Source organism: Phalacrocorax aristotelis, chromosome 7 (assembly GCF_949628215.1).
Source record: "Phalacrocorax aristotelis chromosome 7, bGulAri2.1, whole genome shotgun sequence".
NCBI classification, from domain to species: domain Eukaryota; kingdom Metazoa; phylum Chordata; class Aves; order Suliformes; family Phalacrocoracidae; genus Phalacrocorax; species Phalacrocorax aristotelis.
The window spans coordinates 3,404,129-3,419,683 of NC_134282.1; the positions used below are offsets into that span (position 1 = coordinate 3,404,129).

Sequence of the window (15,555 nt, forward strand, 5' to 3'; positions counted from 1 at the left end):
GACAATTTAAGCTGTTTCCGTGACCCCTTAACACCAAAAAGATAAGAGCTCAGGGGTAGTCCGGGGAGCACAAGAGTTGCTCCCTGCTATTCACACTGGAAGAAAAACGGCGGAACGCGTCAGGTGCAGGACTGGCTGCGTTACGCTTTACTCCCAGCTGAACCCTCGCGTTTAGTATTGCTGTTACTCTCCTCACTAGAGCCCACTGACTCTAAAAGGTGGACAATAAAAACTTTGAACAAAGTCTCTGTTGAGGTAAGATTTTGCTTTTGGTTCCCCTTTGTTGACGTTTCCAGTTTTCTCAGCTTAATAAACAAATGTTTAAATAAAACCAGCATTATGAAGCAGCCCAGCACCTCCATTTGCATATCAAACTGATTTAATGCTCACTAAATCGACAGTGTAACTGTTTTTCAGTCCATGCTTTGTAGAGAAATGCAACCATTACAACAATTATTTCCACATTAATTAGATATTAGTGGGCCTTCTATTCTCGTCAAAGTTCTACTGATTTAACTCTCCTGAGTGCAGACAGCCTACTCAAAAGAAAGTTTACAGTAGTTTTTTAGACAAATGGCTCTCAAAGGAGTCCTGCTGTTTCATTATGACAACAAAAGCAGCTTTTGAGACATTTCTAAGAAGAAAGACACGTGTGCGTATACATATATAAAGCAAGGACTTAACAAGAATACAGATGGGTGCATGCACGTACCTACATTCATGTATATAGCGAACGTGCCATTTGCTTTTTATTATTCTGATTCGACTTCAGAAGGCAAGCTTACGTGTGGTATTCTGTCCTATGTGTAGACGTTTATACCAACAGACCTCCTTCGCTGTAAACCGCACTGCAAGCTAATTGGCCTCGCTGCCTCCGTAGTTGAGCCATGCTCCGTTTAGGGCGAGCAGCTTTGTTTGTGTAGGTCAGTCCTGATTTTTGTTACCATGGAGAGGGAACAGGAAAGTGGCATAAGGTGCCAGGCCGGCAATTCTCCCACTTCCAGACCTAATGTACCAAGTCTAATGGGCATATTTCATTCACTGGAGCCGTAGTAAATTGTTACTCTGATACTAGACTTTAAAATAACCACTATTCTACGACTAAAACCTGCCACATTTGCTACTTAACCGCGTAAAAAAGCAAAGCAGCATCACTACCGTAGAAGAAAATACCACCTTGATACTCAGGGAAAGCCCAGAAAGGAAGTCATAAATGTAATTACTTCATTCCCATTTTACTATTACAGCTCAGTACTGAGTTGAGATGAACGTGATGTTATTTTACTCTGCTTTGCTCTTTCATTTTCTTCTGTGTAGGCAGAGGGCCCGGTGTGCACGCCTATGTGAAAGGATGGCCTCCGTATAATCCTTCCTGCACAGAAGCATTCGATCCTGTCTTCGCGCTCCAGTAAAACGTTGTCCCCCATAAATAGTTTTTAAGGACACAGATAGATGATGTCTTTGAATCTATGATCGCAAATCTAATGAAAGCTTCCTAACCCGTCTCACTGCCTTTGTCAGCCTGCTTGGAGTTGAGGGATGGTACCGGGGACTGCAAGAAAATGAAAATGTAGGAATTTTGGGGAACTACAGGACCCTGTGACGGCACATGCTGGGAAAGTCTTCCCCTTTCTTTGTGTAAGTACACGGCTGTAGAAAAACAGTGAGAATTCAGTTCATCATATTAAGCAAATAAGTGACTGCCCTGATTTGAGGGATTAGAGGAACGATTGACACTGGCAGTCCGTGAAACACAGGCAGCAACGAGATGAGAGCAGTTAGAGCAGTTACCAAAACTGCGCCCTAAACCCTGGCTTGCAGATTCCCTGAGCCTGGACAGGACCTGCTCTCGGCAGAGCTGCTGCGTTGGTTCAGAAAGATCCTGGCGATTTCTCAAAGTGATTCTGAGGCTTTTGTTAGGAAAACAGAAGGTAGGGTTATAGCTGGAGATACAGTGATCGCCCTGGAGGAGAGCAAACGCTGACACTCAGACTTTCTGAAAAAGTTGTTTTCCATACTCTCTATAATATGCAGCAAAGTGAGAAGCAAGTAAGGCTTTGCCTGGAAAAGCAACAGATGAAAATTGTAGGTAAAGCTTTAGGGCAATCCCCTGCTGCTAAATGAGTTCACATCAAGGCAAGAAGCTTGACGGGGAAATGGGAAACCCTTGGGAAACTATAAATATACTAGTTCTAAAGAATCTTTGTGAAAAGGATCTTAAAAAGAGAGCAGAAGAGGAAATGTCTCCTGTTGCTAAAAGCAGACATCAGGAACCCTGCATTCAGTTCAGGAAATGTGCCAGAAGGGGGAGCTTTCAGTTTATTTAAAAAAAAAAAAAAAGAGGAAAAAAAAAAGAAAGAAAAAGGAAGTATTAGTAATATTCTCCTCATTCATCTATATTAGACAAATTATGACTTGTGTCCAGAGCAACAGCTCCGATGCAAAAGAAATATCTCACGCCTCCTCAGCAAGAACGACATTGGCTCTCTTCCATATCTACACAAGATGGATGATTATTGATGTTGACTTTCATGACATGAAACATTTCTATCTCATTTTTCAGAACCATAAGAAGCCTGTTAATATCGCCACCTGTTCCTGCCTTTTTTCTTGCATTCAGTAGTATCAGCATGGCTTAAAAGCATTCAAAATGTCATGAAATCCGAGATAGGACTGATAAAACAGATGAGGTTTTTTTCTTTCCAGTTTTGGGGTTGTTTTTCCTAGCGAGGAGTGCCTCAGGACGTACAAACTCATCTAACTGCACACCCGCAGAGGAATGCTTCACACACAGCATCGTACCCCGTCTGTAGGTCTGGGGGTGCAAGTACTTATTCCTATTTATCACGTAGATAAAACAGAGATTGCAACTATGTGTTTTGTCTTTATCCCAAGGGCAGCTTTCAGAATGTAATTAATAGAGATACCATACATTTCTATGCATTTCTATGACACGATCATTGCGCTGTCTAGATATTAAGCTGGCAATTTTGAGTCACAGAGGTGAACCTGCTCTTGCTGAAAAGGGCTTGTGTGTCTGAATGCTTGTCTGTTTTTTCAACTGCATCGGCTAGTCTATTAAAATATATTATCCCTTTCCGCAGATGCTGCCTTATTATTATCGTTGGATTGTCATCTCACCAAGAACGCTGCTATCGGACGCTACCACCTTTTGCTTTTGTAAAATAAGTGAAGTAAAGTAGTCCTTATTTTAGTTATTCCAGGAAGACATTTGCAAAAAAACTTATTTTTGCATTATTCTCTAAAAAGGTCAGATTGAGCTAATTTTATTCCATAATTAAGTCCTTCTACTGGAAATATTCCGATCATCAGCTGAACAATTGCTATTTTATATTCTGAATGGAGAGGTTATTTCTTCTTTTATCTCTTCCAAAGGAGCAGACTCTAATAGAATTATGGAAGTGAGGATGTGGTCTTTTGTGAGTTTAAGAAAGAGATTTACTAAGCTCATTTGGACCATTTCTCTGTTACATGTCCATTAGACAAATAGGCAGCTGTGTGCCACAACCAGGCCCTGTATTTTGTGTTACAATAAATTTTAATGCTTTATAGGCTTATCTGCCTGGGTAGTGATTTCTGCTTGCCATTCAGATAAATCTTTTCCTAATATGATTCCACATGTTTGAAGAGTAAATAAAATAATAGAATTGGGAAAGTTAAAATATCTTGTTGAAAACCTTAGCAGACTGAATTATTTTAAGCCCTGGCCTAATTTGAACATTCAAATTATCGCAGCGGGGAAGGCCAAGACAGAATTTTTCCGAACGTAAGGGACTGCTACAACTCGACGGTGCAGTAAAAGACTAAGCGCAGGCTGGCGGATACTTAAGAGAGAACCAAACCTTCCCCCTGATGAGTTCTGGCCATGTAAGTGTTTCATAACCCAGCAACGTTCATGACTGGATCAAAGTAAGGGAAAGAACGTCTTGCTGGACAAAAAAAATACCTTCCTGCAAGAAAGTGCATACAAACAAATGCTGCTCTTAAAACAGAAGGGCTTATAAAAACTGGTCTGACATGCTTAAAGGGGTTTTTTTTTTTTCCAAGGAGCTTAACACAGCTCCTTGAAAAAAAAAAAAACCCTTTAAGCAGGGTTCCTGAAAGCAGGAACACTTAAGACTTTACTATTACCCACCTGTTAAGGCACGTGTATAATAATTTAGTGATGTTTCCAGTTACAATTCCCTATGCAGTCAAATGTCATCTTTCATTTTGTTGAAAGCAAATGTTAAATTGTACAAGTATAAATGCGTCAGTGTATAGCGGAAGAATACAGGATGTATTCTGAGGGAAGAACTTATATTCCCTCTGGATTGCAAGCTCCTTGGTTAGGACTTTAGTTTGACACCTCCTATTAATATTGAATAGTAATTGCCATCCACAGAAAATTTCAGTTGCCCTTTAAACTATACCTACTCAGTCAGAAACGCGAGCAAGATAAGCAAATTTTAAGCAATATGGTTAAACCTAAAGAGCACATTTGTTTTCATCTTAGACATCTCTCTCGACTCCACATCAGCTAACTAATCTGAATGAATTATGTGGGCAGCAGCGCTGCAAACGGTAACGTGTATGTGATAGCCATGAAGCAGAGGATACTGCTTCGCGCTTTGCTGACCAGCACATCCTAATATTAATAGCATATTTTAGTAACGGATAAGGGGTAAGGTGACTAAAAGGACTAGGAACTCCCGTAAGGAAGATGTAGGAGAATATAAACTATTCAGTGCAGGAAAAGTACCCCTTCGCAGGCACCTGCAGTGTACCTCTGCTCGAGAATCAGATAGGCAAGTCTTCTGAAAATGCGGCTCAACCAGGATTTTTGTATCAAGTTCATTTAACATCCAAAAACGTAATTGCAACATTAGCAAAGGACTCGTCTGTTTCTGCAGCTTTCTGCCACGTAAATATTAGTTATAAGGTTAATGATTTCAGAAGCGCAAGATTTTAGCTTAACTCCATGAGACGTGCAGAGCACCGTGCCACATTTCTGTGCGCTTCTGTGTGCGAGACACTGCATTTATACGCAGATTTTATTTTAATTGTATGTATGGAAGAGGAATTAATATGTCAGAATCCTTGCAGGTGGACACACTGTCCTTTTAAACAATTAGAAGGCAAATGTTCCGTAGCAAAATATTTGTTAACGGATGCCGGTTGTCAGGCAGGACGGGGCTCTGAGCAACCTGATCTAGTTGATGTCCCTGCTCACTGCAGGGGGCTGGACTGGGTGGGCTCTGAAGGCCCCTTCCAACCCAAGCCGTGCTAGGACTCTATACATTATAGGCCTATATTTGCAAACTATTCACTTTTCACGTAGGAAGGTTATGTGACCGGTCACATAAATTGTTTGAAAACTTATATTTTCTGATGCCATACCATAAACTTTATAAATTAAGGACAAGTATCGTCCATATGAATAGCCTGCACTGATTTTTTTCAGCCCACAACTCTCTTTTGGGATGTGTTAGGCTTGCGTTTCTGCCGTGATCTAGTTGTGACTACCAAAAGAACTGAATGTGCCATATAACAGCGATCAAAGTGATAGGGGAGGATCAGGAAGGGTTCTGATAGGAGGCCCGTTTAATTGCAAATGTTTTAGGGCTGTGGAATTTTTAATTTTTTTTTTTGTTTGTTTTAACAAAGTCCCTCTTACAGAGTGGAAGTCCATCCATTCAATACGGCTGGACTATATGGCTGATTTAGAACGAACAGCTCAGAAATGGAAAAGTTTTTTGTCAATAGGTGTTCCCACTATTCACATAACCTCGGTCACTCGGTAAAAAACTAGGAAACAGCTCAACTATTTTAACTGTCGTGATTAAGCTGTGTCACTGTAAGAACAGCACCTCAAGGTTAAGTGTATGAACAATAAACCCTACTACGAGCAACGCAAAACAGCTGCAGTAATTTGTTAACTTACCGAACTGAAGTGCTGCTTCTGTGAGCTAGAAATGCTTAAAAATACCAACAGTACCACCTTCAGCGGCCCCTGCTATTGCCCCAGCAGGTAGCCTTTGGAAATTCCCATTCATTTCACCAAAGTTATCGGTAAATACGGAGCTTGTAACTATATCCTTTGGCATTTTGAAAGTGTACATGGAGAAAAGCGTGTGATGGTGTACAAACTTGGATGTGCTTTTTCAGCATTGCTATTTTACTGCTGGAATTTTTCACAACCCTCTAGAGTACCAAATCCTTCCAATTAATATTAGTGAAGTGGTCAGAGCCTACAGAAAGGCAGGGCTTTCCGAAACAACAGAATTTCCCCCTTTCTTGCATTTTACTTGATTTCTGCTCCTGTGAGAGGCTAAACGCACTCAACACTGCAAGTTACAGAAGTCCCTCACCGCTGTTTCAGCCTGGCACCTGTCAGTCGCCAGCGCTGATGTGTTAGCGCAAACTTCTAGTATAGAGGCAGACTGGGAAAGGCTGCAGCGCCTCACACCAGAGCACTTTATTCCATTACCAAAGCTGTGCCGGCGCGCCTTCACTGGGGGCGATGCCGCCCAAAGCGGGCTAACCCTCAGTCTTTTCCCAAAACACAGGTTCTCTTGCACAGGCTATATCGAAGTCCTGTGTGTGTCAAAAAAAACCCGTCTGGATGGAGAGGCTAGTTTTTTTCCTGTCCTGTAGAATCACTGTCAACCATTACAGAGGGAAGGAAGATGCTCAGATTTACTGTGATATTCTTGGCAAGCATGCCATAGATGTTGAAACAGTCTGAGATTATAATTTCCAGCGTTCTCTGAAGGCTGCGAGAAGTGGGTGACGCTCTTTGCCTTAAAACTTTCAGTAAAGAGATGATAAAAGTCTGAGAGTGCTTTCAAAGGCTTTAGCTGCCTTTTCTTCATGTGGCTATTTTCCATTCCGCCTTGTCTGTCATGTCGGGACAGCTGTGGGCAGTCTCTCTCTCACATTCTGCGTATTCTCAACGTGGGAGACACTCCTGCATCGGTCCCGGCCACATTCCCACGCTCGCGCGTGGGGCCGCGGTACGGGGCAGGCTCACACGACGGAGCAGGTCAATGTTGGCGCCGAGCCGGCCGGCTGCTCTGCCCGCAGCCCGGCGCCGTGTTGTTTCGCCCAGCCTACGCGTCGAGCGTGACCGGGGAGCGGGTCACCGCCCCCGCAGCGTGCGGCAGGAGCGACGGTGAGAATACAAAAAAATCAGATGTTTGTTACGGTACCGTCGGCCGCGGAGACGAGTTTCCCAGGAGCAATTCTCTAAGTCCGTGCGGTAGGGTTGGTATCGGGGTGGGGAGTCTAAACGGATCCCGTGCTCTGCAGGCAGTGCTTGCAGCCAACCTTATGGGAGCACGGGTAGAAGGGGCTTCAGCTGCCCTCTGCTTGTCAGACCTCTAGTCTAAGTACAAGAGAGCCGGTCCCAAATGATCACCTGAGAGATCAGCTCTAGAGTAGGTTATTAGAGATGATCTCTACTGAAGACTCAAGTGAAAGTCTGATAACAACCTCCGAGATACTTTGAAAGAGCTATATAAGCAATAGGGCTAGGCCACGAGAACTGATCTTTAATAACGATTTCTGGATATGCTGCAAAAGGAAGAAAGGGAAAAGAAGGCAGCAATCTAGTCTCTCAGAAATACAGCTGCAGAAGCTAATTTTATGGGATTTTAAGGGATATGTGCTGACACATATCAGAAAGTAGAAGTAAGCCTTAAGAACCGATGAATGACGTTTGGCATAGGTGGACGCAAAAGGCAGCTGGAGTACGTTTGATTTGATTGTCTCCTCTTCTTTAAAAATACAGAAAAATTACATGGTTTTCTATAGAAAAGAGCACATATCTATGAATATTTCCGCTTTGAAAAAAATAAGCAATTCTGCTGCCAGTAGAGAACATCTGTTTAAATGCCTTCCACAAGGTAAAAATCATAGTTGTTAGTACAAAGCTGAGTCATGCTCTAGGGCAACACAACTTTTAGTTTAAAGTATCTTTAAGTTGCATACAAACTTTTCACAGGAAACAAACAACGCTGAATTACTAAGTAATACTATAGCAGTGCTCTTATGATCCACTGTCTTCGAGAACTTTAACAAAAATATAAAAAAAAGCAATAGTCTCTAAAAGACAGCGTAGGCAACCCCAAATCTCATTATGGAATAAAGTGTGGAAAGTGAAAATTAAACACTTACTGATCCTTCCAAATATACTCAGCCAGAGCCCAAACGACAAGGAAAGACTACACAAGAGAACAGAAAAGCCCATAGCCAAAGCCATCACTTGACTTTTCTACTTGGCAGAAGAAAGCGATGCCCCAGGGGAGAGATTCTTGTCTTCACCAGGATTGAGCGCACAGCTGTTCTAGTCCTACTTACTTCAAGTAGTGCAATATGCCAAATTAAGTAGCCCACAGCACATTGCATCAAATATCTGTCCTTTACCACGGTCTTTCAGCATCCCCATTTTCAGCAGCAAGATCAGAAAGAAGTCATTAAGATAGGCTAGTCTTTCATGGAACATGCCATAACTTTTAACTTCAGATGACACAATTAAAGGCGGCGGCTACAAGCCTCGAAAACATGTTATAGTGGAGAGTTAACAAATGTCAATGTTCTTAATGTGCAAGGCTTTAAAAATCAAAATTGACCCCATAAAAAAGTTCTGCTTTCCATTTTCCTTCAAGATTTGGGCAAAATGAGTTCATTATCTCAAGATATCCCAGGTGGTACTTGAAGATCTTTCTACCCAATACATTTGAGAAATTTTTGCCATATAATGAGCTGTGTAATACGTGAAGCTACTTAGAACTACATGTGGTTCAGATTCGGCTTTCAAAAGCATCTTATAGGGAGCACATTTTAATTGATTGTTACATGCCAGAGGACGCTTTTCCTAACTGAGGCCTGGAAATCATCTTTGCTTTATAACGGTCACTCTGGTTGTAGATTAGTATATGTGTTCAGTAATACCACGCGGTTTTTCAGAATTTCAAATATGTATGTGGATGAAAGTATGCGTTTAATTTCACTAGAAGGGAAAATTCATATTTTAGAAATAAAAAAAAAAAATCATAATTACGAGTTCCATTGAGAGGGACAGCACCATAATTTCTGATACTTCTTCACAGTGTTGAGATTTGTAATGAGGGTCCAATCAATGCTAATATATATTCTATGAGCTGATGAAAGGGAAGTCAGAAATCTTCATGTAAAACTGTATATGCAAATCACTAGTTAGAAGCTTAGCAGCTATTTGAAAGTGCAATCTTTCAATCAGAACACAGAAATTATGGTGCTAATTTACTGTGAACTCAAATCTCCTTATTTGAAAATAAATAGAAAAGATTAACCATTGGGCCAATTTACCAAGAACTGCATTCAGTATGTCATCACTTGCATTTTTAAATCAGGACTGGAGGCTTTCTAAAAATATGTGACTGTTCAGATAAGATTTCATTCAGGAAAGTTTTATGAACGGTATAAAACAGGTAGAGGTCATATCAGATCATCACAAAAATGCCTTCTCGCTTTCGAATGTGTGAGTTGAACAACACAGAAGACTTAAATAATCAAGATCTGACTTCTGTAGCCTGATCAGTGCAGACAGACCCTTTAAATATACTGGTAATTTAAATAAGTTTTGAGAAAGTCTGAGAAATAAAGCTTTTCCATCTTCCTTCTTTCACTCTTCCTCTCCCTTTCCCCTTCTCTTCCCTTCTCTTTTTGCAAAGCTTAATCTTATTTAATCAGTATCAACATTATTCTTGGGGTTCTGTTGTTCATGTGAATTTGTATACACGTCCACCATGCTCTTCGAAATACACCTGGGGGCACACAATCAATTTACCCCTTGACAAATCCTCGGCAATACCTGGCAGTATTTTTAACCCCGCAATAACAATCTGCAACGCTCTCTACAGACGCTACGTGGTTGAGCAACTCCTTGACCTGTGGCGTCCCATCCACATCTGTTTCCTTGCTGCAACACGAAGTGCGGCAGTAGCGCAGTGATCAGGACAACGGCTTTCTGCTCTGTCCCTTTAAAGCCCTAGAGGCAAATTTGTCGTACTGAAGACACTACATTTGTGGCTATCTTAGCCTGCAGGTCAGAATAATTTCTGATAAGAAAAAGTAAGTGGAGAAAGCAGCAACGCGGTTTCAATTTGAATTGGAAAGTGAGGCATGTTGGAGCACGCCGCAACGCCACCGTAATTGGAGCACATCAGGTTACGTATCACGGCTTGTTGTAGCTGCCATTTCTGTTTATGATGGCAGAGATGCCAAATCTACTCTTACCCAGAGAAAAGGACTTCCCCAACAGTGATATCGCTAAGAAATATAGCAGGTATTTGACTTATAGCTGCGGACCTCTAAAAGTCTGTGGGCTACTTCTCAGGGGCAACAGATCCCCAAGAAAAACAATCCCATTATGAGCAAACACAAGACAGACTTTACGACTGTCTGAGCCACCGGGGAATGCTTTGAGAGGTCTGTAACAAAAGTACGCTTCAAACAACGCAGGCTTGCGCTAGCGTGAGTCTCACACCGTTTTCATTGCTGAACACCAGAAACATTTATAAGAGCATATATGCCTACACAGAGGCATCAGATCTCGTTTTCTGGTAAATATCTATCAGTTCTGGTAAAATGTGAAGTAACTAAGAATTAACTGCATCACCATATGCCTGTTCCCTTCTTACCCGGCATTCTGCCTTTCCTAGTACGGCTTCTGCTTTTTGCTGTGTCTGAATTTCCTGTTCCACAGAGCAAGGTACTTTACCTCTTCTCAATGATTTTACAGTGCTGCAACACGCATTTTGTGTCTTCAAGGCAGGGAGCTGAAGAAGAGTCAAGAATGGGATGAGGGTAGCTGTTACAGAGATGGTAACTGCCACTTACCAAAAAAGAAAAATAAAGATTGCTATTAAACTATTCATCCCCAGCAGAATCCTGAGGGATTTGGCCACTGCTGACTGTACAGCTGTTACACAAAACAGTAGGACATAAAAGATACGCATTAATATATAAATCATACACACAACTCCTTCAGAGCAGCCTTATAAAATACCTGGTCATATGCACATCCCCTAATTTTACTAGCAACAATTCAAACAAATACAAGACGTCAAAGAATCATCCTCAGGCCAAGGAAAAGGAAGGAAAATAGCCTCAAATTCACCCAAAGTTAATTGAGGCTAGAATCACTGCAGTTCCATCCATTGCAATTTCACATTGGTGCACTTCAATTAAGGCATAATAAGAGTGCAAAGTAATTTATACTTATAGATTAGATGTCGTCTGTGAAAAATCACCGATTAACTCAAAGTAGGCTTCTGGAGTACCAGAAGAACAAATGTTGTAGTACTCTGAGTTTCGCTTTTCAGTGAGCACCTTGAAACCACAAAAGCAGGGCTGAAATACCTTTATTTAAAGGTATCAGTAAGAAATACTTTATGCGCGTGGGCACGCACAGACGCACGCTATTCGGCATGTTGATCTTCAGGCTTCACTAAGTACAGTTTCGTTCACCAGTAAAGTACCAATACAAAAATGCCCGTCCTGTTTCCAATAATGAGCTCAAAGGTTTATTCAGGTGCTGAAAGGCAATTTTTTGTACTCTGTTTTGTTACAATTAGAGAGTCCTTCGAAAGATTGCCTACTGCAGCCTCAACTAAACGCAGAGCTCTAGCTTTCCGTAAGAAGTTCCATCCTTTCATTCCACTCCACGATGAGTATCATACGCATTACCGCTACATCACCTGAAAATAGGCCTACGCCCATCTACAGATGGGCCAGGCTCATTGCTATTCTAAAGCTAGCTAATTCTAGTGAAGTCACGAAAATTTGCCAGTTCAAACCAAGCAAGGGTGTGATTCCAGGCCCTTAATCTTTTGAGATACGTAAAAACATGACATTAATAAGTGCATTCATAGATGCTGCATCAAATATAAAGCATCAACAAAGCGGCTAAACTAAGTAATATTTAATGGGTAGCAGAAAATAAGTAATGTTTCGGAAAATTATGTGAGATGACTGGAAGCTGAAGTAAGATTCTGGAAATCTTTGAAAATCTTTGAAAAGAAAAGATTGCTCTATGTTTAAAGATTTCTGCAACAAATACACTGAAAGAAAACCAGTGTCCAGCTGAGGTAAATATACCGTTAAAGGTGCTAACTTTGCACTTACGGCCCCTATATTTGATCCACAGTAGGAAGCCAAGGTATTCCATATTGCCTAATTGGAAAGTATCATGTAACAGCCCCATCCAGCATGGCTGGTTCCACCTTTTTGCCTTAAGAATACAGAAACCTGGTAAGTAGCAAAGTGAGGAAAGTAAAAGCAACAAAACCTAAATTATTTCATGTTTCTGTCATGAATTTTCAAATCTAACACTTTTTTGAAAGCTACTCTACAATTATAAAGTAATACTTTGATACAATACAATTACACGGTCTTTGAGTAGGAGGATTCTTTTATGGGGAGGATAATATTCTTCAGTTACTCACACTTGGATGAAATTAGTTGTCTTGAAGCTTACAACACCCACTTGCAGCCCAACTGAGAGAGGGAACATGAGTCAGAGGTCACGGGGAACAAATTCTCAGCCCTGAGCAAGAACTGAATTTATACAAAATGGTCATATCTCACAAAAGAGTGCTCAGAAGAGGACAAGGATGTCAGGCACTTCTATAAGGCAGCTAAGAAACATCATGGCAAAGAGTGGCTCACTCAGAGGCATCAGTTTTCTGTTTTGCCGTTACAATTCTTATAGCTTACTACGAATAAACTAATACGCACAAGTACTCACACAGTAAGTAAAATGGTGCTAATTTGGTTTTAACACTTAACCAACTCCTAGAGGTTCTAAAGGCACTTTCTTAGCCTGAGACGAGTTGGAAAATCTAATCCGTGCTAATTTTCCCAACAACAGGTCGTGCATGGTTGAAACCGTGTGGACCCTTTTAAGCTTCCATTCTCACTAGGTCCCTTCTGGGATAACTAATGTTCATTTCTTACGGCTCTATTCTCCTGCGCTTACTTGCCTTAAAAAACTGAAAACACCCTCCTTAATTGTACAGGAAGACCCACTCAATGGGAGACAAGTCGCAGAACATGGGCCTTCAACGGGTTACGTTACGTACGCAAAGCTTGTCACTAAACCCTTTTGCACGGACAGTACAATGGTATCTGTTATTTACAATGGCAAAATGTTTCATTCCAGGCCGAGAACTATCATTACCTATGGAAGGTAAATAAAGCCAGGACTATGTCAGTAAACCTCATGCATGTACATGACTTGAAGGCAGGAGGACTCATAGGACTAAAGATCACCTCATCTGAAAGCGGCGATTGCAGATGGTAGGTATTAACAGGTGATTTTAGCTGTTTGTTATTGTAATAGGCTTAAAGCCTTACACAGCCCTGGGCTTAACTATGTTAGAGAGGTAACAAAGGATGTTCTTAGGCTTTGTGTGAAGGAAAGGAATCAACACCTGGAAAACAAAAGTTGGGAAGGTGAAATAACATTAAGAAAAGAGCTTATTAAATCGACACGACTCTCAGTTCCTCAGCAGCCTGGGTGGAGCAGATTTCTGCCCATGCTCTTGCAGCGTCATAATCTTTAAAATGAAAAAAAAACTTTCACAAAACCTGCAGCAGCGACTTAGGGGATACCCTGTTCTCCTGGTGCTGCTGCACCTCCTTGCACGTGTCCCATCTCTCTAAGTCAGTCAGACATTTCCATATGGTCCGTAAGGAAGCTCAGGTCCCAAGGTCTACTCCGATTTCAGTCATGATCTGCTCCTTAAGGGAGCGGGTGGAGGGAACAAACTATAAATGATCTACTACTGTTCTTCCTTTCTATGACATTTATATGTTGCCCTGAATTACTCTGGAATCAGGACGGTTAACAGCATGTTATGGTTCTATCCTCACCGTCAAGAACAAGGTAGCAGTAGTAATATTCAGTTCTGAGGAACAGGGAGACATCGCACAAAGAGGGGACCGCCACACGCAAGATTACAGAGAAAAGCTGTGGTGGAAGAGGTGGTTGAACCTACCTCTGAATTACGAGGCCAGAAATAGGATCTGGAAGACTTAAGCAACGAAATAGCTAGAGAATTATGATGCCATTATATTTTCAAGATTTTTTTGCAACCACATGCCCACCTTTAAAATCCCAGCGTGAACGTTCTTTTAACATACTGTATACTGTAAGCTGAGTGCTAACTGATGAAATAAATTGAGTTTTAGTAGACTTTGCTCAACAACACACCCCAAATGACACATCAGTAATTACCATCAGATCTCAAGCAACATCCTGACAAAGTTACTGAATGTAAAGCGCATCTGCTAGATTGCAACGGGTTGCATTCTTGGTACGCTTGAGATTTGTCAGAAATGTATTTATACTCAACATTAATTCTGCTGACTCCGAGGATTGTTTCAGTTAACAAAGGCATTTCTGACACTGCAATATAGAATCATGCCCCATTTCTGGCGATGTACTGCCAGCAAAATACCAGCTGTTTTCACTGGAGGATCAGTGTGATACAATGAATTGATGTGCTGGCTTGATTAATCTTTATACAATTTCTCAGCCTCTAATGTAACATGTGCATAACTTTATATTTGTAGTCAATGGTACAGAACATCCCTTGATGGTTAAAGTACTTATGTTCTTGTTCTTTGCTCACGAGACAGTTACTGAAGGAAGAAAGTTCACCTCTCAATTTGTTAACTTCTGAAAACAGCAACGATGGGTTGACTACATCGACTTCAGAAAGGAAGAGGGTGGCTCAATGACTAGCGGTTTCACAGTTAGCCTCATTCTGTGTATCATTGCTGTTTTCCTCCATGAGAACAAAAGGTACCACGTGGTTTTTGCTCTTCAATGATCCATCAGTCAAATTCAAAGGAGATGATGAATTGTAATTTCAAAATATTAATTTTGAAAATGTTTTGCTAATTCTCATGCAAAAAGTGCACATGATTTAAGAAATGAGGAGAATATGTCCCTAAATGTTTAGAACTAATGTCAGTAATTTTAAGACAATACATTTATTTCTAGGATAGAAACTAGAACTTCTTCCTTCTTTCTTCTCCTCAAAATTACAACTCATTGCTGTAAGTTTGGAAGACTATTTGACAGCATTATGGAAGACCATTTAAAAGCATTACAGTGGCCGGAATACTGTGCTCCCTCAGCCGCCAATAAGTCAATCTCCAGCTATCACAGTCTGTACGGAGGTGCATCTCATCAAACCTTCAACCGATTTCCCCCCCTCCCCCAATACTCACAATAGTTTTCCAATTCTTTAAATATATAGTTTATATGAAGTCTCCCTGTGTCAACAGTTACATGTGTTAAAAACTTGAACACAGGTACTGGTGTCTGCTTCATTCGAAACCATTTTTAAACACTGCTGTGCACTGCCCCAACTATTGTTTCACAATATGGATATATCATAGTCAACAATGTGTTATATCTCACACTAAAAGTGACTGGACACAAATAATTCTGTGCAAGGTATGAAAAATATTTACTTTAATACTGTAAAGCGCTTTAAT

The 15,555-nt window shown here is 41.0% G+C and overlaps 1 protein-coding gene across 3 annotated transcripts in view; it reads right to left on the reverse strand.

Moving 5' to 3' along the window:
- Nucleotides 1–15,555, reverse strand: part of NLGN1 (neuroligin 1) — a 316,318-nt gene that overhangs the window by 10,165 nt on the left and 290,598 nt on the right. The window lies entirely within an intron of this gene.